This window comes from Nicotiana tabacum, chromosome 11, assembly GCF_000715075.1.
Source record: "Nicotiana tabacum cultivar K326 chromosome 11, ASM71507v2, whole genome shotgun sequence".
Classification (NCBI taxonomy): Eukaryota; Viridiplantae; Streptophyta; class Magnoliopsida; order Solanales; family Solanaceae; genus Nicotiana; species Nicotiana tabacum.
Window position 1 is genome coordinate 145,350,109 of NC_134090.1, and position 26,905 is coordinate 145,377,013.

General features: G+C 36.7%; 1 long non-coding RNA gene and 1 pseudogene across 1 annotated transcript; one reads left to right on the plus strand and one right to left on the minus strand.

The window, feature by feature from the left end:
* Window positions 1-656: 656 nt before the first annotated feature.
* On the minus strand, window positions 657-10,911 carry LOC107827796 (caffeoylshikimate esterase-like; annotated as a pseudogene).
* A 12,698-nt stretch (window positions 10,912-23,609) lies between these two features.
* LOC142166386 (uncharacterized) lies at window positions 23,610-26,449 on the plus strand. The gene is made up of 2 exons (XR_012696795.1): window positions 23,610-23,942; window positions 26,188-26,449. It is a non-coding gene; the product is annotated as an uncharacterized LOC142166386 (long non-coding RNA).
* The last annotated feature ends 456 nt before the right edge of the window (window positions 26,450-26,905 follow it).

Sequence of the window (26,905 nt, forward strand, 5' to 3'; positions counted from 1 at the left end):
TGTTAATACAAAGAGAACTTCATTCTCCTTCATAGCAGCAAGTTCAAAGTTCAAATTGCATGTTAGTCATCTTTTTTGTTCCTCTATGTAGAAAATTTTATTCTTTTCGACCTCAAGTTACTTGTGCTTGTAAGTAGCGTATAATAGATTGTTTTGACTAGTTTTTTGTTGTAATAGATTGTTTTGACTAGTTTTTAGTGGAGATGGAGCACATATATATATATATATATATTCCACATATTTATAGTTTCTTCAATTTTTATACAATTTTACCTGTTTATAAATATTTACTGTAATTATATTATTTTATAAAATACTCATGAGGCTTACGTCCCGTGCCTCGGAGCTTACGCCTCTCTCCCCAGACCCCACTAAGTGGGATTATACTGGGTTGTTGTTATTGTTGTATAAAATATTAAAAATTAAATACTCATAGGATTACGTCCCGTATCTTGGGGCTTACGCCTCGCCTTATGCCCACGCCTTTTAAAACACTGCTTGGGGATCGTTTGGTACATGAGATAAGGATAATAATTTCGGAATAAAGTTTGGATTAACTTTATTCTATATTTGATTTGAGATGTTAGCTTATCTAGGACAACTTATACCCTAAAATGATGGGACGATTGGAAGATAAAATGAGAAAAGGAGTCGACTTTACTGTTCAAGGTTGAGTAGCAAACTAGCAATTATTGTTCAGCATAATGCTTGTACAAAGTTATTTTTGGTCCTTATTGAGTTACAGATCACACTGTTTGCTGTTTTCTTATCTACCTTAGCACTTCTTTAACAATTAACCAACCACTCCTCAACTACAATATTCAAAACTACTTCCATTCAAACGCTTTCCCACGCGCCGCCGTCCACGGTGGTCTTCTCAGCTCTCGTTCTGAGCCACTCCACAACATCTCCGAACACTTTCTCCACATTCTCCTCTGGTTCGCCGACCAGCTGATGCCACATTCCTGGATATATATTCAAAGTCTTGTCATTACTCATCGATCGTCGATATAGCTCCTCCGCACAGACTGGATCGCAAATGACGTCATCGCCGCCGTGTACTATCAGAAATGGTACCTTCACTTCTTCGAATCTCCCCTGTAACTCCCTGCATACACTCATTAACTCACGCGCCGTCGCTACGCGTGGCTTCATAAGTGGCCTCTTTGGACTGGCTATTGCCAGCTTCCTCTTTCACTCCTCCTTCGTGAATTACCAGAAAAGTCAAAAAATGAAAAATGCAACATAAGAGAAACGATCAAATGCTTTAATTACCAGAAAGAAAATAAAATCATATGCATGTTAGTATTAATTAAATAGTTTTACAATGACTCCTCCTTCATGAATTACCTAAAAAAAAAAGGCAACAAAAGAGAAATGCTCAAATGCTTGATTGAAATTACATTTCTCAAAAAAGAAAATAAAATTCATATATATGTTATTTTAAATAGTTTTAAATTAACATTTCCACTCACAGTATGTAATTACATATTTTAGAAATACACTTCCTTTGTCCTAATTTATGTTATCGTATTTTATTTTTAGTTTGTTTGAAAAATGATACTCTATATTTTTATATTTAAAAATCATTTAACTATAAGAGTGTGTTTGGTACGATGGAAAATATTTTCCAATTTCTCCATGTTTTGTTGGCTTAAATATTTTGGAAAACATTTTCCTCATTTTCCAAAACTCTTTTTCAATCTTCCCCCTATTCTCAACCCTCACCAACCCACCCCAACACTCTACCTACTGACTCATCCCCACCCACCATACCCCACCCAACCCAAACCTGCCCCACCCCCACCCCCACCCTAAATAAAAATTATATTAATAGTACTTTCTTTTTTATGTTAATAGATAAAAAAAATTATTTCAACAAATGAATATTTTTTTTCATGATATAAAAAGGTTTTTTTTTTATTTTAACAAAAAAATTAGTTTCATTTCATAATATAGAAAAAATATTTTTCTTTCGTTTCAACAAAATTATGAAGTAAAACGTGTTTTCTTTCATTTCAACAAAAGGGTATTTTCTTTTCATGATGTAGAAAAAGTATTTTTTTTAATTTCAACAAAGTATTTTTTTTTCATTTCAACAAAGTATTTTTTTCATTTCAACAAAATGAGTATTTTTTTTATGATATAGAAAAAATATTTGCTTTTGTTTCAATAAAATGAGTACTTTATTTTCATATTGTAGAAAGAATACCTTTTTTTCAACCCAAAAAAAAAAGTATTTTCTTTTTAGTTATGAAGCACAAATTCCAACGTTGTTTTTGTGTAAAAAAGTAAAGCAACACACTAAATCCTTTGGGTTTGTGTGAATTTTTGAAAGAATAATTAAATTCTTGAAGAAAATAGAGTCCTTAAAACGTTGAGTATTTTGGAGGGGGGAGGGTTAAAGAGTACCATAAAAAATATTTTCTTACTCTCTAACCAAACACTAGAAAAAAAATTCTAGAAAATTTTTTTCCCTCACCAACCAAACAAGGGAAAATAAGTGATAAAGCTACTTATTTTCCTCGTACCAAACCCACCCTAAATTTTTAATTTATACTTAACAAGATAATTTATAACTGTAAACAAATATAGTTTTAGTTACAAGTTTTCAAAAAAAAAAAAATTAGCTTCTTAGAATTCGTAATTAATCATATATTATCACATAAATTGAGATAGATAGACTATTTATCACAAATCGTGAATATCTAATTTACACAAACGGATTTCATTTCAAATTTAAACAAAAGCGATTTTATCTCATTACCTTGAACGCAACCATAGGCAACGAGCCGCGAGTGGGAACTACCGGCCAAGTCGGGATAAAAAAAGCGGCAATATCAAGGAGATACTCCAAAGGCCACGCCGGTTTAAATTTATTGCTAATCCCACACATTGCTCCATTCAAAACGACACCGTCGAACGGTCGGCGGGGAGCAGTATCACCCTGCCGGAGAGTGATTAGCAGTGCGATAGCGCCACCGAGAGACTCAGCGTAGAGGAACGACGGGAGAGACGGCGGCGCGTGAAGATCCCGAAACGAATCGAAGAAACTAATGCAGTCGTCAACAACGAGATTTAGGTCTGGTATATGAGCGACAAGACCGTCGGAGAATCCATGACCTTGGTGATCAACAGCGCAGACGATGAATCCGTGTTTGGCGATGTGAACGGCGGTGAGCTGAACGAACCAGTTAGACTCGCCGGTGAAGCCGTGGACGACGCAGACGACGCCGATGATTTTCGCCGGAGGGAGTGGGATCCACCACTGAGTAAAAAGCTTAAGGCCTCGTGAATTGGTGATGAATTCGGAGTTGTGAGTTACTGAGTGGTGAGAGTAGAATTCGGATTGGCTAAGTGAGCCGAATGGACTCTCCTCGTTTGCTTCTGCTACTGGATGCTTCATGTGTTTCACGGCTTGTTGCTAAAATGCACCGCGGGATAGGATATGTATACTGAAATAGGGGACATGTAAAGAAGAAGATAACAATGGGGATAGGAAAAAATAGTGTGTCCCGTCGTGTGTTGGACTTTTTAAAAATAATTTTGTCTCGTTTTTATGATTGTGCTGACTTGGAATGAAAAAATAAATTAATTAAAATACAAAGGGAGAGGATAGAAGAGAAATATAAATGAAAAATAGGAAAGATAAATCAACACTTATTTTGGACATAAGAATTGTAAAACTCTAAAAAATGGTGAAATTTTTTTTCAAGTCAAAATGGTATTTGAAATTTAGAGTTGTTTTTGGACATAAATTTCAGTTTGGGTTGTTTTTGAAGTTTTATGAATGATTTGAGTGAAAATTTTGAAAAACAGCTTTTTGGAGTTTTTCAAATTTTCGAAAATTTCCAAAATGGATCTTCAAGTGAAAATTGAAAATTTTATGAAAAAGCGCTGATTTCGAAAAAAAGTAAATTTTTTTTGGAAAAAAGAAAAAATTTTATGTCCAAACGAGCTCTTAGAGTGTGTTTGGTACGAAGATTTTTTTTTTCCATTGTTTGGTTGGTGAATGAAAACATTTTTCGAAATATTTTCAATCGAACAAAACACACCCTAATTGAGTGAAAAATTCCTATAATTTGAATTGAATAAAATTAGCCTATTAGGATTTTTTAGACGCCAACGGTCCTTTCTCTCTCTAACTAATTTTTCTCTGACTTTCTCTCTATGCTCTCAGACGACCTCACTGGACCATTAGAGGTCCCTCAATTACCTCCACCAGCCCCGCCCGATCCACCACCACAAAATACCACTCAAAATACGACACCTCACCATCAGAATCCATATATCACCAACTCAACACCCCAAACCTTTCCATCAATTATGGTCGGCAAAATTACCCCCACCTCATAACCAACATCCTAGACATGAAGATGCAGTCCATCTGGATGGCACAAAAGTTAACTCAACACCAAATCACGAACTCCCAATGCCCAAAAGAACAACTCTCTTCCACCACAATTGAAACTTTTCAGTAACTTTGACCCCCTCATCATCACAACCGAAACATCAATACTACTCAAAATTCCCAGTCCAATGGTCAACAAAATGCAAATCCCCCTCTAGCTCAAATACTAATTCCAAAGTTCAAACCAAGCCACCATACCCAGTGTCTAAGCCATCCTTCTCAGCTACGGTGTCAGCTGCTCTCGCCAATAGCTCAAGTACCAAGCAACCGGTGGAAATTACGCACGGTACTCATATAGGCAAACTAGCAGTATAATTCAGTGCTCATGACTATTTTGTTACATTAGCTGAAGATTGCAAATTTATAATCATTGGGAAGTTCACCAGAGGTAAACCTAGTATGGAAGAAGTAAGGAGATTGTTCATCAGTCATATCCCTCTCAAAGGTTCTGTTAAAATAGCCTACTATGATACAAATCATGTTTATATTGACTTTACCAATGAAGCAGACTTCTACCACATATACTCTAAACCAGTCATCACTCTTGGTCCATATATAATGAAGGTTATTAGATGGACCCCTGATTTTTCCCCTGAATGTGAAATTACAATTGCCCCTGTATGGATTTTGATTCATCAGCTCCCCTGGCATTTTTTTTTGGTGGGACACCTTGTCCAGAATGGTTAGCTCAATTGGTACTGCCATGTCCCCTGATATGGCCACTTACTCTAAGTCTAGAGGTAACGTGGCTAAGCTTAAAGTTGAAATTGAACTCTTGAAGCCTAGACAGGATCAAATATGGCTGGGATTTTAAGAGGTTAGATAGTAATGAGGAAGATGGATACTGGTTAGATATCGAATACGAGGGTGCCCCATCATACAACCAATATTTTTGTATGCAAGGTTACGATCTACTCTCCTGCAGAAACAAGAAAAGAGATGAAGAAGTTCAGGCTCAAGCCTCAGCCAACACTGAGGAGATTGATGATCAATGGAGAGTTCAAAGAGGAAACAAGAAATTACATCATCACACAATCGGGAATGCTAACTTGAATATGCTACCACAACAACCTCATTAGGAAGTCATTCTCACAGGGAAAAATTCACAATCAGAGAGGGAAAATCAACCAACTATACAGCTAACAAATGATGGAACGCAAGACAAACAGAAACAAGTTTTGGACAAGAACAATCCAGTTGAACATATAGCCCAATTGCACTAGGCATCGAAACACAAGAATGGACCAAAGAAAAGAGTGCAATGGCAAGTTAATCAGAGCAAACAACAGACTAATACTCATCAGCATCATAGCACAAAACAACCTACTCCACTAAAAATTGAGTCAAGCCAAGTTAATCCAAATTCAAAGCCTAATAAACCTCAAAATACAACACCTCAGACCAGCCCTAATGTGCAGTCTTCCATTAAGGAAGGTTCTGAGATGCTCCTTGATAGTACTACCAAACAAAACACCAATCTGATATCGCCTCTACTTTTGTTGTTCCAAAACAACAAAATATATCCACCTCAGTTCCTAAAATCCAAAAGACAACACAAATTAGCCCTCCACTACTAGAAAACCAGATAGAAAATGCACACACAAACCGCACTTCTCGAGAGCCTCTAGACCCTCATCCTCCTGATAATCCAACCTCCAAATCCCCTCCACCAGCTAACAATCCTATTAACCACACTGTTCCCTCAGAGAGTAGTGATGAATTAGAGCTGGATGTTGTAAATGATGTAGATTCCGAATTTGAAGGGGAAGATTCAAAAACTGCTGAAAATGATCAAGTTGTTAGTGATTCTGAGAATGACTTTGAAAGCGTTGAAGATCAGTCTGAAAGTGAGGAAAGTCTTGATGCTCAATCAGCTACCAGCGATGATCATGCTAACAGATTACTAAAAGCTTTCTCACATCAATCATCACCACCAGATGAAATTGGTCAATCCTTTGGAGATGTAACTGACAGACACCACCTCTCACCTAGGGAGCATGAGGTAACTAGAGGTGGACTCTCATTAACCAGAAGTAGACTCACATTTAGGGAGGGCAGATGTAATAGAAGAGCAAAGGCATTCCTCCTGTGAAATTTTCACAGGACAATAATGATCAGTCTACATCTTTTTAATGATTAAGTATCTTATTTGGAGTATTAGAGGCATTACTTTATAAGGTGCCTTTGACAGACTTAAGCAACTCAAAAGAACTCACAACCTTTTATTCATTGCTATCATAGAACCTTTCTGCGAAAGAAAAAGTTAGAAAAATTTAGAAGAGGACTTGGGTTTGATTTTGCATATGCTAATTGCAACAATAAAATCTGGTTCTTTGGTGATAGCTCTATCAACTGTATTACTATTGAAGACCTTCCTCAACTTATCAATTGCTCAATTGATAATAATGGGGAGACTTTAGTGTATGCTAAATGCGAAGCTCATCTCAGGGAGCCTCTATGGGATAGCATCAAATCTTTTTATAATGGAGTTAGCTCTTTATGGATGGTGATTGGGGATTTTAACGCTATTACTGATCCTCAGGAGAAAAGGGGGAGGAAAGGGGGAAAAATCCACAATATGTCTAAAAGCTTGCCCTTCATCAACTGCATTGTGGATAGTAGCCTTTTGGATCTTGGTTACACTAGAAGTCCTTTTACCTAGTGTAATGGCTGGGCACCTACTAAGAGGATATGGGAAAGACTGGATAGAGCTCTTGTTAACTCGGCAGAATTTTGCAGATACCTCTGGCACACACTTGGTCAGAACTGGCTCTGATCATGCTCATTTGCTTGTTTCCACGTCTAATCCACAATTGGAGCCTAAAAAGTATTTCAGATTCTTAGATCTTTGGACTGCACAAGAGGGTTTTATGCAAGTGGTGGAACAAGCCTGGAAACTACAAGTAGATGGAGGCCCTACGTGGAGATTTCATCTCAAGCTAAAAAATGTCTATAAAAGTCTTTCCTTTTGGTCCAAAAATTCTATTGGGAATATTTTTGATAAGACTAAGGAATTGCAGAATATGCTTGAGGTATTAGAGGAAAGATGCCTAAATGAAAATTCTGAAAGCAATAGGATGGAAAACAATAATGTGAATGCACAGTTGATTAAGCACATAAAAAATGAAGAGTCATTTTTGGAGACAAAAAGTTGGCTTGAAGTGGTTTACGGATGGTGACAATAACACCAGGTTCTTTCACTCTGTAATTAATTCTAGAAGGAAAAAATTATAACTTACAAGAATCAATAAGCAAGATGGTACCTGGATTGAGAACAAAGATGATATAGCTATTGAAGCTATTAACTTTTTTGAGCGGCAATTCAGACAAGAAAATACTTGCAGAGATTTTTCAAAGCTTAGGGGGCTTAACAGAATAATAAATGAATAAGATAACTTGGTTTTAGAGGCACTCCCTACCATGGATGAACTGAAACAGGTAGTATCTCCATGGATAGCAGCAGCTCTCCTGGCCCCGATGGCATTTCTGAAAAATTCTTTCAACACTGCTGGAATATAATTTCTGCTGATCTCTATCAGGTGGTTTTGGAATTCTTCTCTAGGCAACCACTTCCTAGATCATTCACTCATACATGTCTTGTCTTTATCTCTAAAATTGATAACCCGCAATAATTCACTGATTTCACGCCTATTAGTCTAAGCAACTTCACTTCCAAAATTATCTTAAAGTTGCTTAATAGTAGGCTAGCCCCTCTTATGAACATGATTATTTCTCCAAACCAAATTGGTTTCCTTAAAGGTAGGTCAATCTCAGATAATGTCATGCTTACTCAAAAACTTATTCATAACTTGAATAGGCTCAATGTCAATGGTAATGTAGTTTTTAAGCTAGACATGGCAAAGGCCTTTGATAGAGTTCCTTGGGACTACCTCTATCAAACCATAAGGCAATTAGGCTTTTCTGAATGTTGGATTGATATGGTTGCAAGATTGATCTCAAACAATTGGTACTCCATCAATGTCAATGGAGTGAGACATGGGTTTTTCAAATCCTTTAGGGGCCTTAAGTAAGGAGACCCACTATCCCCCTCACTTTTTATCATTGGGGCAGAATTGTTGTCTTACATGATGGACCAGCTAGTACATGATAATTTTATTAATTTTTCTATGGATTGAGGCAATCCTTTAATCACTCACCTCACATATACTGATGACACCATCCTCTTCTCCTCTGGTGACTTGTTATCTATTGCCATGATGATGAAAAAGTTGGAGAACTATGAACAAGCCTCAGGACAAATGGTGAATAAAAGAAAATCTACATTCATGGTATCTTCTAAAACTCCTTCAACTGTAATTGAAGACATCTAAAGCATTACCGGTTTTTCCCATTCCCAGTTCCCTTTTACTTATTTGGGTGCCCTATTTACCCTGGGAGAAAGAAAATTTGCTACTTTGGAAATATGGTGGCCAAAATAGCAAATAGAACTCAGGGTTGGAAAGGAAAAATTCTCTCTTTTGGGGCTAGAGCAATCCTTATCAGGTCTGTATTGCATTCTATTCCTTTACATACCATATTTGTTGTGCATCCACCAAAAACTATCCTTTATCATATTGAAAAATCTCTTGCTAGTTTTTTCTGGGGTACAATAGAGAGCAAGAGAAGTTATCATTGGTTTTCCTGGTAGAATTTATGTTATCCTAAGATGGAGGGAGGGGTAGGTTTTAGATCATTGCATGACATTTGCATTTCTTTTGCTGCTAAATCCTGGTGGAATTTTCAGAACTCAAAAGTCTCTTCTCACCCTCTTCCTGGAAGCTAAATACTGCAAAAGATATCATCCAGTTGCTAGAAAAAAAGAGTTATACTTAGTCACACTCTTGGAGAAGGCTAACGGATATCAAGAAAAACTGTGAAACACATTTTATGGAATGTAGGAAAAGGTAACCTTTTCTTTTGGTGGGATAAATGGACCAATAAAGGAGCCCTTGCTAATTTAGTTCAACAGGGAAACAAGTCCCAGAAGATAAAAGTGGCTGATTTTATTGCGCACAACCAATGGAAGCTAGATAAACTTAGTGATATTCTCCCTTCTAATTTGGTTTCTCATATTCAATCTATCAAGATTTCTCATGAAGAGAAAGATCTTCCTATTTGGCTCGCAAACCCCACTGGATCTTTTTCTAGTAAATCAGCATGGAAAACTTTTGGAAAATCTAGAGGCTCTTCCTTCACTACAACTAAGATCTGGCACCGTAAACTACCATTTAAAGTATCTTTTCATGTTATGAGATTATTATGGTAAGCTTGCAACTGATGACTCTTTGATCAGGTTTGGCGTTCATGGGCCCTCAAAATATAATTGCTGCATCAATAGCAATATGGAAACTACAAACCATTTATTTTGTGATGGTGATGTGACTCTAAAAGTTTGGAAATATTTTCAAGATGCATGTGGATTGTCTATTAACTCTGTTGGTGGTATTCGGGCCAAATTCATCAGATGATGGCTCGTCAAACCACAAAACAAAGTTCATGACATGATATTGCAACGTCTCCCCTCTATTATCTGTTGGGAATTATGGAAATATAGATGTACCTACAAATATGAGGGTATTAGAAGTTCAATTCATAGAATCATTGGTCAAATTACCTACTTGATGCAACTGTTGCTTTCTACTGAATTTCTTTCTCCGCCTTTTATGTCTTCTTTCCCGAGGATATGTCAATTGGTAGATATAATCAAACCTCAACTACACATTCTTCCTGTGAGATGGAATAAACCGAGTGTTGGGGAATTCAAATTAAATGTTGATGGTTGTAGCAAAGGAAACCCAAGTAATGCAGGAGGTGGAGGGGTGTTAAGAGATCATCTCGAACGTTTGATCATGGCTTTCACTATTTACCTTGGTAGTTGCTCAAACAATTCAGCTGAAGCTCAAGCATCAAAACCAGAGTTAGATGGTGCTTAGATCATGGCTTCAACAGGTTGACAGTTGAGTCAGATTCTCTTGTTGTTATCCAGATGATAAGCGGAGAAATTTCTACTACTTGGCATATAAAGGATGAGATCTCAACGATTCAAGCAATGAATCTAATTGAAAATTTTCATTATGTTCACACACTCAGAGAAGGTAACAGCAGACCTCCTAGCTAATATAGCTTAAGTAGAGAGGAAGAGTCAGTTCTTCGCTGAGGCTATAAATCTTCCAAGGCAGTTTATATCCTTATTGAAGAATGACGAGAAAGGGATGCCAAATTCAGAATCAGAGTAAGAAAGAGGACCTTTATTTTTGATCCAGGCTGACTGATCTTTCTTAGTTCCTTTGTTTTGTGAGCTAATCTGTTTAAGGAGCAACCCTCCTAATTCTTGTTGGACTAGTCAAATTGTAATGGATGGACTTAGTCCATCCCAACTTTCCTCTGAGAGGTTTGGTTTATGCCCCCCTCTATGTACATCTTGACTTATCAATGCATTCTCCAGTTAAAAAAAAAAAAAAGAAAGAAAAAAAGAAAGCCTATTAGGAGTTTTACGTGTTTTTAGATCAAGAAGATGTTCTCTCTTCTTTTTTTTGGGTTAAGAAAAAAATGTTACAGAGGTTCGGCCAAAAAAGGTGAAAATGTTACAGAGGCATGTAAACTTTAATGCTCTTTTATAATTCTGTGGTTTAGATAGTCAAACAGTTTGGTAATGCAGATATTTTATACATTTTATTAGTATCATCCTTGGTCTTTTAATCTTTGCAAAGGAGTCAACTTTGAGCTGAATGTAATCAAAACCAACATAAATATATTAGTTGTCATATGCTGCACCACATAAATCACCATACACAAAACTTCATAAATCACAAATACTTAGTCACGTTACCCCATTGGTGCATTGGTTATATGTTTCTCATTGTTTGTATACAAACACACTATCATTATTGGAGTGTTGTAATTTTTAAAAACTTCATTATTTTCAGCTTTTCAAGAGAAGTTTATGTTCTTTATTTGAGGCATCATTCATTGGAAGACCTTAAAATATGCCAGTTGCGACGATACTAACTTTCCATATACTCTAATTTCTCTCTTATAATTACATGTATTGCCCATACCAAAGGACTACTATATAGAGAGAAAGGGAGAGGGCTAACGAGTAGGACTATGCATAATATGGTAAATATCGAATTATCGTACAAAAATCAAAATATTTAGTATATGGTATTGGGTATTTTTGGTATTTGTTATGGTATTTGGTTTAAGTTTTTAAAATAATTTGGTATTAGATATAGTATTTAAAAAAATAATACCGAAATACCGATACCGTATCGAAATATATACTAAATTACAAATTATAGATATTATTGATTAACATACTAAGTTACACAATACTTTTCTTTTGTATTCATGTTGAGGTTGGCAGTAAAGTCCATGTACTTCTTTAGAAAAATGGAGGAACAAGGTAGGATGCAGATTTTAATTCTTACTTTCTAGGTTGCTTATGATAGGCTATAATTACATATTTTAGTCAATTATTACATTCCAATTCATTGCACTTCAGTTGAGTTTAAGCTTTAATCGCTAGTGTTTGCATTAATTGTGTGTTTTATGCCTTGTAAGAGTGATTCCGAGCTATGTATATGTTATAGAATGAATTCAAGTGATTTGGAGCTTTGAAGTTTGAGTAAAAGCCCAAGGAATTAAACCGGGATCGTGTTCGGGGATCAACGGATGATAGTTAAGAACGAACGAAGAATCGAGTAGGCATATTGCGCACTGTCTAATAAAATGGACGTAACTTTTTGCTCAGAACTCCATTTGATCTCCACAATATATGGTTGGAAAGCCAATTCAAAGGGCTGCAACTTTCATCTTTTATATTTTTTCAAATTTTAAACCAAACAGGGTGAAAAATTCGCGACAAGTGCGCGGCCGCGCACTGGCTGCAGAGTGAGGCAGAAAGTGGCCAAATCCGCGGTTGAATCTGCGGCCGCGGACGTCCTGACCTGGAAAAGTGTCCTTTTACGCGTAGGAGAAGGTATAATTGTTTGGGCCGACCCTACTTGATATATATACATGGAAAAAACGGTATTTTGAGGACCTTTGACATAATTTAGACCTAAGGAGGCTAAGAAAACCGGGGATTCGACCTAAGGAGGCAAGAACACACTAGGAGCAAAGCGGAGAATTCTTCTACAATTTTCTCACTTCCTTCTTCCTATTTCTATTATTGGTTATGAATTCTAGTATTATATTTTTGCATACTATTATGAATAGCTAATTTATTATCTAGGGTTTTGATGGAACCTTTTGGAGGATGAATTCTTCTTATGTTTTTATATAATTGAGCCGTTGGATTTGTCTACTTGTTCAACTTCGTGTTTGTAGCTGTTGATTGAATGGTCATTAATTGATTGTGCCTATTTAGTGTGTACTGCTCGAGAGAGAGTATATATTTAGGTAGTTATTGAACAACATCACTTCTAACGTATGTGAGGAATCAATATGCAGGGTTTAAAGGCGGAATTAGAGATAACGAAACCTTGGTGCGGTCGTAGTGAGCGATGAATTAAGCGTCAGCTAGTGTAGTTCGAGAGAATACATCTAGTAAATTGCGGTAGTTGCTCGGGAGAGAATTACGACAACTAAAGTACTCACGATCGGTAGAGAATACTTAGGCGAATTTATAGAAGACACAACGGGAAGGATTCCGACAATTGGGAAAATCATAACTCTAGACCTCCTTAGTCTTGTCTTCAATCCTTATCCTTGTTAATTGATAGTTGTACTGCTTTCTAGTATTTGTTAGTTAATTAGATAAATAAACATTATAATCTTCATAATTAGGAAATTGTTTGGACTTATCTTCTTAGTGATATCAAACAACTATAGCTAAGCCTTAATTCTCTGTGGGATTCGACTCCGGACTTTTAGACTGAATTATATTTGCAGCGACCGCTTATCCTTTTTAGGACTAGAGTTGGGTGTGGTCAGTTACCAAGCAGTTTACATAATATTTCAACTATTTTGGGTTGTTTCTTTCACCGTTACTCTTGTATTATTGTTGCATATATAGGATTAATCCTTGTATTCTCTAATTTCAACAATTAACTCTAAGCAAGTAACATGATATTTTCAATGATTAAATGTATTTGTTTGTGTATCTTTTTTCTCTTAGTTGATACTTGATGGTTTTGGACAAAGATTTTATCAACAATCAGGTGAGTTTAGAACGTTTTCATTGAGTACTTTAATTAAGAAAATTACAGTCTATGGCTCTATGCACTAGTTAATATTCCAATTGAATAAACCGAAATTACCGAATCGAATAAACTGAAACTGCAAGGAGAAAAGTCAAACCATACTGAATGTAATTAGGTATGGTATTAGTAATAGCATTTTAAGAAACCAAATACCGGAAATATCAAACCGAAATAATTAAATACCGTACTGTACCGATCCACGAACAACCTACTAACAAGTAACGAGGTCATTCCATACTTGGTGTTTATTGTAGATGACTGCAATTGCAAGACTTCTAGCAGAGTTGATTCCGTTACCGGTGATTGGGATAGTGGCCAGGTGAACCATGAAGACTGCAAATCCAATTGGAAGACCTAGAATTCAAGAAAATCATATATGTACATTCATTAGGTCCCACATGGATGAACTTATATTATCATTTATTCAAGAAAATCATATATGTAAATTTTTAGGTCCCACATGAAATACAAATTTAACTCATTTGATTATTACTAGCAATGTAGATTTTTTTTCATAGTCAATCGAATATAAGTTTTATCATAAAACGAACAAAAGAATGAACTTATATTATCTATTGAAGCATCTATGCAGGTAAAAGAATCATGATTATTCACTTGAATTAATAAAGATCAAATAACAATCTTACATCGTACATGCTTTTAAATTAATGTGGGTGTATAAAAAAATGAAAGATTAGTATAATATAAATTATATTAACTTATTTTTAGAGCATACGACACAGAAGTACTAATTAGATCTACACTCGTGCTTTCAGGAGCACGGTACTCTCACACAGGTACGGAACTAGGTGGATGCAAGGCCATTCGTCCAATTTACACTACACAAATAGGATTCTTTTTTTTTCGCTTGCATATAAATTGTCAAATTCTCTTGACAAAAGAGAAGATTCAAGTGTACTGTCAAAAGGAAGTTCACAATTAAAAATAAATGGAAGGTTCTTCTGCTATGAACAAGTTAGATTATGATCCATTATTTGAGTCAATCCATATTTTTTCATAACCCAATCCATGTTTATCCAAGTAAATTATGAAGGATTGGATCATGACGTATTTATTTGCATGACTCAGTTTGGCTCATCTAAGTTTGATTCAACCGGATCATTTGCCACCCCTTTCTAAAACAAAAAGGAGAAACTCACCTGAAATGCAAGCAGTAGATAAGAGGGAAAACCATGCCACCAAAGGCCCAAGCAATCCTTGCTTTACCACTCACATATCCAATTATGGTCATCACTCCCATGTAAAGTAACAAATGAGTTGCTACAAAATTCTCCAATCAAAAACTACATTTTTTGCTCCGATAATGCACTACTCACTTCCTCTGCCATTTTTGCTTTAAGTCAAGAGATAGTAGTGGCAAGATAATATAATCAATGAACTTAGAAAATGCAAGTATAAGGTGGAATTCATTAATATTGGATAAAAGTGACGAGGCTGTTGACTTGGCCTTCTATTTCATTCTTATTCCGTCGCAATGCCAGAAATTCATATAAGGAATTCAAAAGAATATTAAAATGTCGCACCTAGCATTTAAATTTGTGGCTTTTGCCACTAAATCAGAATCTTGTAAGAACCAAAATACTTTAGGATGAAATCCTTCAATCTTTTACCCAAGACCTATCATGTCAAATCATCAAAAATAAAAGTTAGATTCGGGAGCGTACCTGAATCCATAGGAACAAATGAAACTGTTCGTTTTGCGGTTAGTGATCTTCCAAATCAAGACTTAGGAATTGCACAAAAGACGACTCTCCCTTTTCCACCGATGGGATATTAGAAAAGAACCATACGTTTGATTTGGGGACCATAACTCATTTATAATTGCACATTTTTATGTAATTCTAATTTAGCCCATTATTAAACTAGAAATTACATCCGGAAATCTACACATTAGACCCCATATATTAGTAGGTGTTTTATAGACCCATTTAACTTTAAACATTATCAGATCACTTTTAATTTGGGTCAACCTTTTGATGATAACAACCAACATACAATTATTCTTAATACCATATATGTGCAAGTCCATAAAAAATTCTAACAATCTCCCACTTGGACTACACATATAACTCTATAATTATATGTCACCTTATGAACTCAAAATATTTGCTATCACAAACCAAAGTACATCCAAACAATCTCGTCCATCAATCATGCCAATAATGAAGTAAGGTGGCTTTCGTTACATTTATCATAAGTAAACCTTCCTTGATCACGAATACCAATATAATCAAATGACATAGATCAAGTGTGGATATGTATCATGAAAATTACATGCAATGTGACCCAAGCATGCCTATTTTCAACTGGTCCAACTGAAAGAAAAAAAATAAGTCGGAGTGAAAAATAATCTGAATACTTCATTTCTGCAAAAAAACCTCAAATATCCTTAAACTGAAATCATTACCTGAAACCTTAAACTGAAACCAAATTATGTCCATAAAGAACATTTAAGAGGTTACAAACTCCCGTTGAAACTGAATTTTCTTAAATGACATGACACCCATATGAGTAATATGCTGGGTAGTAGTCCCTTAGTAAGTGGATGCACAACCATGGAGTTTGTACCAATATGCTCTATAGACACCTAGCCACTCTGAACTCTTTCTTTAATATCTAGGAGCTTTATGCCATTGTGCTTTGACTTTTACTGAACTCATGTTGTAATTGAAATACAATACTGCTAACTTATTATCACAAAATAACTCAAGTATACTTTCAATTTTATCCAGTGGCAAAATTCTGCAGTCATATTTCATAATCAGATGCTACATAATATATTATAAATTAACTGCCATGGCGAAAAGAGCTATGAGTGTTCGTTTAACACTCTGCCTTATATAGCTTATCATCCAAGTATGTCATATTATATCAACATCTAGTGAAGTCGATATCCGAATACCTGATTATTTTTAAATTTTTTGACTTTCTTTATGTGAGCATAAAATATTTGTTCTCTGTAATTACCTTTTGAACCTTTAAGGTCTTTCAAAAAATAAGTTTATAAATTGTTTAAATATCTATCCAACATCCCTAAATTAAATAAAAAATCCAGATGCATACAAAGCTGATCATACATCACACAATTTAAAAATATACTTATCCCCCCTCCCCCAACTAAACTTGTGGTATACACAATAATTAACAAGATTTATCTCGAAATCAAATGAGATAATAACATGAAGAAATTAGTAATACTATGTAACGACCCGACCGGTTGTTTTAAGATCTAGAGCATCGTTTAGCAGTTTGAGGCCATGAACAACTTCACTTCAGGTATTATGACTTGTACCGTCGTACGCATCATCGGAATTGAATTTCGGAAAGTTCGAAGTTGATTTGGAAAGAGAATTCTCATTTCGGAAGCTTTAAGTTGAAAGAATTGACTAAGATTTGATTTCAGAGTAAACGACCTCGGAATCGGATATGAAGGTTCTAGTAGGTTCGTATGATGATTTTGGACTTGGGCGTATACTTGGATCGGGTTGTGGATGACCGGGGAGCGTTTTGACGCCTATTGTGGAAGTTAGCATTTTGGAAGAAATTTCATAAGTTTGGGTTGAGGTGCATTTCAGTGTTATCGATGTCTGTTTGGGATTCCGAGTCTAGGAATAGCTCCATATGGTAATTCTGGTATTGGGAGCGCGATCAGAAGTGAATTCGGAGGTCCGTGGGTCGTTTTGGATTCATTTGGCTAAAGATAGAAATTTGAAGGTTTTTGAGCAGTTTGACCGGGAGTGAAATTTTTGATATCGGGGTCGGAATCCAATTCCGAAAGTTGGAGTAGGTGCGTAATGTCAAATATGACTTGTGTACAAAGTTTGAGGTCAATCGGACGTGATTTGATAGGTTTCGTCATCGAATGTAGAAGTTTGAATTTCTAAAGTTCATTAAACTTGGATTGGAGGTCGATTCATGATTTTAGCACTGTTTGATATGATTTGAGGCCTCGAGCAAGTCCGTAATGTATTTTGGGACTGGTTAGTGTGATTGGATAGGGTCCCGGGGGCCTCGGGTGAATTTGGGGTGGTTAACGGATTGAATTGGGGTTGGAAAGAATAGCTAAAGCAGCTAATATCTGGTATGACCGCACCTGCGAAGTTTTGGCCGCAGGTGCGGAGCCGCAGAAGTGGCCAGTAGGATGTAGATGCGGTGGTGAAGGGTGAAGGCTGGGACTGCAGATGCGGTCAGGTCACCGCAGAAGCGGGACCGCATATGTAGAAGAAAGAGCGCAGAAGTGGAAATGGGCTAGGAGCCCCGGACCGCAAAAGTTGAAATTGGTCCGCAACTGCGGAGCGCAGAAGCGGTGAAGAGACTGCAGGTGCGGAAGTGCTGGAGGAAGTAAGTTCTTTTAAAAATCGGGAGTTGGTCATTTTTTTCCCATTTTCATTTGGTGTAGATGATTTTGGAGAGCTTCAAGTGGGATTTTTCATCATCAACGATAAGGTAAGCTAACCACACCTATCTTGAGATAAATATAGTGATTATGTATGGATTTTAGCATGTAAATTGGTAGAAATTTTGGGGTTTGAGGAAAACCTAGGGTGGCTCCTTATGTGAGTTTTATGGGTGGCTCGGTGTGTATCTCCTTATATGAGTTTTATGGGTGGATCGGGTGGCACGCCGCCATGGGTATGTTGTCTGGATCGAGTTTCGCGCCGCAACAGTGTGATGTTGAGTACAGTTCCCTATATCTATTTTTATGTGTTTTGTTTCTTATTTTTCTGAGGAACACTCATATTAGCTGTGTGCCCGCGTCGCATGTATGATTCGCGAGCGGTGTGTCTGTTCAATTATGTTGACCGTGTCGTATGTATGAATCGCGAGCGGGGTAATTGGATTTCCTTTCAGAGTTCGTTTCCTTTGTGTATCATGTTCGAATTACTCGCCTATTGGCACATTGTGGCATTATATGAGACTTTTGATCATGTCCGGGGTGGCTTATTGCCTGAGCAGTTCGTACTGGGTGAGACGAGATCATTGGATATAAGATCATTGCAATCTGATTATATGAAGTATATTAAAGAGCAAAGACCATTATTTGGTTCAGAATGAGGTGATGGTTCCTGTCAGGAGTATAGACTCAATGAATTGTTGATTCGGCAGTTGGTTATGAATTTCTATACATATCTTCCATCATGGCGGTATTGTAGGAGTTAGAGCAAGACTTATATATATCATGAGGTGCATTGGAAGCATCAGATTCATAGAATTTCGACTAATTTGATCAGAGAATGTTATTGTGGTCCTGTGAGTAAAGTGGTGTAAGGTGCGAATTCGACTAAGGTATGCATTCATGTTTTGATGTTGCGTGTACTTATTGATACGGTGTGCGTATGTTGGAAACAGGCCTGACATAGAACTCTGGATGTTGGAATTGGGATCTAAGGCATATTTGCTTGAATAAAAGGGAATATCTTCAGAATTGATCGAGCTAATGTGCTCGACTAAGTTGTGGTAGCACGGGTAGGTGCATGAGGTGTTAAATAGTGATTTCAGACTACTTTAGTGTAGTTCTCAGCATGTTCGAGGACGAACATATGTTTAAGTGGGAGAGATGTAACGACCCGGCCGGTCGTTTTGAGCTCTAGCACGTCGTTTAGCAGTTTGAGGCCATGAACAGCTTCACTTCAGGTATTATGACTTGTATGCATTGTCGGAATAGAATTTCGGGAAGTTCGAAGTTGATTTGGAAAGAGAATTCTCATCTCGTAAGCTTTAAATTGAAAGAATTTATTAAGATTGGATTTCAGCGTAAATAACCTCGGAATCGGGATCTGAAGGTTCCAGTAGGTTCGTATGATAATTTCGGACTTGGGCGCATGCCCAGATCGGGTTTTGGATGACTCGGGAGCGTTTTGACGCCTATTGTGGAAGTTAGCATTTTGGAAGAAATTTCAAAAGTTTGGGTCGAAGTGCATTTCAATGTTATCGATGTCTGTTTGGGATTCCGAGTTTGGGAATAGTTTCGTATGGTGATTCTGGTATTGGGAGCGCGATCGGAAGTGAATTCAGAGGTCCGTAGGTCGGTTTGGAGTCATTTGGCTAAAGATAGAAATTTGAAGGTTTTTGAGAAGTTTGAACGGGAGTGGACTTTTTGATATTAGGGTCGGAATCCAATTCCGAAAGTTGGAGTAGGTTCGTAATGTCAAATATGACTTGTGTGTAAAATTTGAGGTCAATCGGACGTGATTTGATAGGTTTCGTCATCGAATGTAGAAGTTTGAATTTCTAAAGTTCATTAAGCTTGAATTGGAGGTCGATTCATGACTTTAGCATTGTTTGATATGATTTGAGGCCTCGAGCAAGTACGTAATGTGTTTTAGGACTGGTTGGTGTGATTGGACGGGGTCCCGGGGGCCTTGGGTGAATTTGGGGTGGTTAACGGATTGAATTGGGGTTGGAAAGAATAGCTGAAGCAGCTGATATATGGTATGACCACACCTGCAAAGTTTTGGCCGCAGGTGCGAAGCCGCAGAAGCGGCAAATAGGACGCAGATGCGATGGTGAAGGGTGAAGGCTGGGACCGCGGATGCGGTCAGGTCACTGCAAAAGCGAGACCGCACCTGCAGAAGAAGGAGCGCAGAAGTGGAAATGGGCTGGGATCCCCAGACTGCAGAAGCGACAATTGTTCTGCACCTGCGGGACTGCAGAAGTGGTCAACAAACCGTAGGTGCGGAAGTGCTGGAGGCAGTAAGTTCTTTTAAAAATCGGGGATTGGTCATTCTTTTTGCCATTTCCATTTGGTGTGGACGATTTTGGAGAGCTTCAAGTGGGGTTTTTCATCATCAACGATAAGGAAAGCTAACCCCACCTATCTTGAGTTAAATATAGTGATTATATGTGGATTTTAGCATGTAAATTGGTAGAAATTTCGAGGTTTGAGGAAAACCTAGGAAATTCGTATTCTAGGATTTTGACTACGATTTTGGGTATGGAATTAAGAGAAAGTCATGTATTTGAGTTCGATAGTTCATGGGTAAATTTTATCTTCGAGAAATTTTGGAATCCGGGTACGTGGGTCCGAGGGCAATTTTGTCAACTTTTCGATCAGGATTAGGAATTTTTATAAATTGGATTGTATGAGTAATTGAACATATACTAATGGATTTGCATAATTATTGGCTAGTTTTGGAGCATTTAGCATCGATTCGAGTCTCCGGAGGGGCGTGGAATGCCGGTTGTGGATCTTCGGAGCGAGGTGAGTCTCCTTTCTATCCTGTAAGAGGGAATTGTCACCATAGGTGAAATAATTGGTTATGTGCTCCTATTTGAGGGGGCTACGTATGCACGAGGTGACGTGAGTCCGTGCGTAGCTACTAATATGTGTAAGTCCGGGTAGTCTAGGACCCAAAAGCATGCTATACTTGGAATATCTGTAATCTTATTGACAGTTGAATTGCTTAAATCCTATCGAATTGGTAAATGAATTTCCAAAAGGATTGAATTTCATTTTCTTAAATCGTTAAAAGAGAATTGGATTTTATTTGGATAAATGTTCCCCGATAAATTCTTGATTGGCTGTTTGAGCATGTATTTCTATGTGTACCTACGTCGCATGTATGATTCGCGAGTAGGGTGGTTTTTTATTTAAATTTGATCGCGTCGCATGTATTATTCGCGAGCGGGGTAATAGATGCATTTATGGTTCGCACCGTTCGACCCTCGGCAGTGCACATTTTACATTTATGTTGGATCAAGCGTACGAACTCGGCACGATTTACGCATGCTTGTATTGTTTGCCTGGAGATTTATTGATATTAATATTTTCTCTCCCCGACTTGAGATAATTGTTAATTAATATATTATTAATCCGGAGATTTTTAATATAAAAAGGAACTTTTACATGTTCGTGACTTACTTGAAATTATTGTCGTTCTTAATAAATCCATGACTACTCATATTAAAATTATATTACTATTGGACCACTATTAAATGTTAAAGTCGACTTCTCATCTCTATTTCTTCGAGTTTCATTGGGTACACGTTGTTTTCGTACTCATACTACACTTGCTGTGCATTTTTGTTGCACAGGTTTATGTGTGGCTAGTGGCATAACGACATGGTTGATACGGAGACTCAGGCGAGTTGCATTTATCGAGACGACCATAGCTAGCAGAGTCTCCTTCAGAGTATTGTCCTGTATTTTCATTTCTGTTCGTTTGTATTCCGGACAGTTACTATATTTTATTTCATTCCTAGTAAATGCTCATGCACTTGTGACACCGGGTTCTGGGATGATTATGGGTATCTTGTATTAACTTCTTAACATTTATATTTGATTTGAAACGATTATCTTTTACTGGTAAAATTAAAGGAAAATCATAGTTTTCAAAATTATTAAAACGAGAATTTAATTAAGTGTCTTGGTTGGCTTGCCTGACAGCGGTGTCCGGTGCCTTCACGACCCTTAGTGGATTTTGGGTCGTGACAAAATGGTATCAGAGCACTAGATTCTCTTAGGTCTCACGAGTCATGAGCGAGTCTAGTAGAGTCTTGCGGATCGGTACAGAGACGTCTGTACTTATTTTCGAGAGGCTATAGGACTGTTAGGAGCACTTCCCTTCTTGATTGCTCATCGTGCGATTTGATTCCTTGAGCCTTATGCCCTTGTTTCCTTCCTACTCAATCTTACGCAATACGAGCCGCTTGTTATAAATCGAGAATTGAAGAACTGTAATGATACTACATATGTGGTGCGAGATGTTTATCCCAGTAAAGTTGGTTGGGCTATTGTCATTGCCTTGCGAAAGGATATTTTGTCATTTCAGCTCGGTAACAGTATTCCTGAGAGCTTTGAGGCTATGCACAGATTTCTATGATGTTCACGACTGGTTATCGAATAGTATTGACTTGATGGTAGGATACTTGCCTATGTGTTAGGGTAGTGAATGATTTGAAAGGAAGTCTACTCAGTATACGATTCAGACATCTGATAATTTATTTTCGCCGGAGGAAAAACAATTGGCCTAGGGATGTCCAGATTTGGAGTAATGAAGTAATAAGGCTTGGTGATTTCAAGTATGATGGGATTTTTATCTACGATGTGGTGTCGCCATCCGTGATTGAATATGTTAAGTTTGCCGGTGTTATGGTTTTCTTTAACCCGTCTTTGAGGGCAGGGTATTATGGAATAATATTGGAGAAACGACTGTCAGAGATCGCGAGGTGCGGTGGTTCAGGATTGAATAGGTATTTCTAATGTTGACGGCTCGAGAAAGATGATCTTCAGAAAGGTTTAAAGTTAGTAGTGATTTGTGTGTTCAAGTGCTATGAAGATAGATTTTATTTAAGGCAACAACTGAGCAGCAAAGGATGAGGAAGGACACATGGGGAGTGTCAGGTGGTGGTTAAAATTTCTAGAAGTCCAGGTATAACAGGCAAAGGTCGAGTAGTCGATTAAAAGGGTGAGTTCCGCCAAAGTGGAAGAGTGGTCGAGTTGCATAACAATACACTGTGTAGACATGTGATTTTTTACCCTCCCCAAGATTTTTCATATTTTAGCACGTAAATATTTAATTTAGGCCCAATATAGCTATTTCAACTCATTTTTACTCTTTTACTTTATTTTACTACAAGAAAATAAAAATTACAAAAAAACAATATATATTTATTTTATGTACCTTTCATAAAGTAAAAAAAATAATATACAAAAAAGTACTTTAATTTTATCTTTATATAATCTTGAAAAATACAAAAAAATATATGTAATAATTTCATGTTTTAATATAGTTTAGTTTAATTAATTAGAATTTATTTTTGCATCATGTAGTATAGTTATCTTATATTAAGGGAATTTAGCTATGGTTTTAATTAATAATTTTTGGAGTCTTCTTAGCCCAAAATCGAAACACAAAAAAGACACGGTCCAACCCAATTACCCTTGGCTCATTCTTCCCAACCCATTAACCCATCTAAGTGCAAGATTTAATCCTAGCCTTCTATTTCCTTCTAATCCAATGGCCATCATCCTTTCTCACTTCCATATAAAATACCCAATTATAGAAACCCTATCCTAAGTTTTTCAATTCCTAGACTTAGCAACAAAAAGAATGGGCAGCCTCGCCTCTTCTTCAACAACAAAAAATTCCTAATTCCTAAGGCTAAGAGCTGGACAGCTGCATTTTCCAAAAAATCTCTCTCACACACACGTGGAAGAAGAAACAGAGGCGAAAGAACGAGTAGCTGCTGGTCATTTTTGAGGTTGCCGGCGAGGTCCCTTCCATGGGCGATGGCAAATTCTTCGGTCGAAAGTTCCATAATCTTCAAGTTGGTGTAATTTTAATTCAAATTCATCTATAAAGGTACCATTCACTCCTTCTGTCATCATATTCCTTTGGTTATGTTGGTTCCTAAGACTGTAACTTTTCACTCTTTGTTGCTCTATTGAATTCTGTTGGATCTTTGTCCTTTTCTTACTTTTATGGGATTTTACGAGGTTGGTATTCATTTTTGGTTACTTTTTATGCCCTGTTTGGTTGTTCTTGAATTGTTTGGTGATTGTCACTTGTCAGTTTAAAGAGTCATGGTGGTTAAAATTCTGAAAAGCAAGAATTGAAAATTGTCATATGGGTCGTCTTACTTTTTCCTCACATTTATATGTTTTGTCGTTTTACTTGAAGATTTTTTGGAAGAAAGTGATTTGTTTGGGAAGGATTTTTTTAGTATGGAAGTTTTGTAGGCTTGGATTTATGCTTGTGTAGCTTGTCTTCCCCTTGTTGATTCAACCTAAAATACCAGATTTCTTGTGCAGTTTTGAAAGCTCATCGGTTATTTACTCGCATGCTACTCGAATTGGTTATAGCTGAATATGATTTTGTCACAGTATAGAAATTGGGTTGCTATTCATCAACTAAACTACGTCAAATTAGATTAAAGGGACTTGGGTGTACATTTCATGTGACCCTGCCATAATTTTGATTAATAATAATAAAATAAGCACGTTATAAATCACGGGTGCATTTCATGTAACGCGGTTTGCAATGCATACCAAAACGACAAGTGTACGACATCGTGCCTTGTTCCAAAAAATAATTCCATAAATATTAAAGGCGGCTAATAAGTTAAAAATGTACCATAGGCTAAAACATGTATTAAAATCAGATAATAGGCCAATTATGATAGTTTAAGCGATCGTGCTAGAACCACGGAACTCGGGAATGCCTAACACCTTTTCCCAGGTTAACAGAATTCCTTACCCGGATTTCTGGTTCGCGGACTGTGATACAGAGTCATTCTTTCCTCGATTCGGGATTTGAACCGGTGACTTGGGACACCATAAATGTTCCCAAGTGGCAACTCTAAATTTTAATAAAATAATCCCGTTTTGATTGTTACTTTAAGTTGGAAAAGTACTCCCTTGTACCACCCTCTCGGGATGTAAGTGAAAAAGGAGGTGTGACAGCTCTGGCGACTCTGCTGGGAATCGAACCTAGAATCTCTGGTTCAGGGTTCAAGAATTCGAGCTTAGAATAGTTGTTATAGTTGGCTTTATCCATTATCTGAATTTGTTACATGATTTGAGCCTAATGTGCTAATTGATTGCTTTTACCGCTTTGATATTCCGTTGACTGTATATAAACTGTTGCGAAATCCCTCTTCTCTCTGAGTCTTCTAAATCATGAAGAAGTGTGCACTTCGTGTGACTTTTTTTCTGTTAGATTCATATCCCAAATTTAGAACGAGGTTTGGACAAGTTGCAAAGCCGGTGAAGCTTCTGTATTCCCGGTACGCTGCCCCCCCCTCCCGGCTCGAGCTGTCTGCTCGGGTAAGCCAGGTCTAGAACAATAAACCCTTGTTTGGAACCTAGTACAGCAAGACCTCATATCGGAGCCCTAGTAGGAATGTTTGCCTGCATCATGTGCATTTAACTTTGGAGACTCAACACAGGGGTTGGGTCTGTCTAGGACAGGTGTACCCGAAATGAAAAGACCATCTTGATGCATCCTATGTGCTACATGTAGCATTTCTTCAAGGTTAAAAGGGTCATTTGGCGGACCAATATTAGTTGAGGGCAAATGAAAAAAAAAAAGAAGAAAAAGAGAGGGTGAAGTGTGAAGATGAAGCAAGTGGGGACCAGTTATAAGTTTCTTTCACACTTTTTCAAGCAAAAATTGAAAATGAAAAATTTAAAGAAAAAGATTTTGCACTTTTTCATCATTTTCCGTAAATTAGAAAATCAAAAAAAAAGGAAAAAGAAAATCCAAAAAAGATTTTGCATGTTTCATCATTTTTCAAGAAAAAGCAGCAAAAAATATGTTTTCTCTAAATTAGTTGTTTTTTAATTCTCGCCCGTATCCAATCGGCCCGAACTACGCATACCTGATTCTCGTCTTTCGGGGCATGATACGTAGGTAACCCACATAGGGTCCGGTCTTCCTAGTAAATCTTAGATTCTTGGCTTTGCGGGGTCTTAGCCAAATTTTGCACTTCTAACCACCTTTTGGCCAAATAAGTCATTTTGCGAAAATAGCCTCAATCATGTCTTGCATGTGTCTAGTAGGGAATGTTATTGTCTCACATAGTGTTGGTTTAAGTTTTCTCATACAGGTGTGGATCCACTTACCGGAGTTTGAGCATGACATACCCCAGGACCACCACATTCAGGAGTTGCTTAAGGAGATTTTTATATTTTTATATTTGTTATTTTTATTTTATTTTTATGTTTTGAGTATGTTTTTTATGTCGTCTTTTACCTTCTAGTTTTGTACAGCAATGTCGAGTTTTTTTTATTGTACTTTTTATTTTGTATTTGAAAAGGTGTGGTGTAACTCAAAAATAAAAATAAAAACAAAAAGATATTTTGTGTTTTTATATTTCCGTTAGAATTTTCTTTAGAAATACTACTCCTAGAAATCAAGAAGAAAAAAGAAAGAAAGTTTGAGGTAGTTTTATTTTAGGAAATTAGTATCTAGAAATTTTTATTTTTTTTAAAAAAAAATTGCTTTTATACTTCCATTAGTATATTAGGACCAAAATCCAAAAAGAAAAAAAAGAAAAAAAGAATTTTCTTTTAGTACCTCTTTAAAAGTGTTATTTAAGGCATTAATTCCAAAATCCAAAAAGATTTTTCTTGTGAGGTGTTTCTTTGGGAAATTATTGAAAGATGAAAAAAAATTCTTTTTATTTTCATTAGAACTTTAGGATATTGTACATAGAAAAAAAAACATACTTTATCTTTTGCTTATCATTAGAAATTTTCCTTTAGGCAATCAAAATTGAAATCCAAAAACATTATGTTTTATCTTTTTCATTGCTTGCTTCGAAA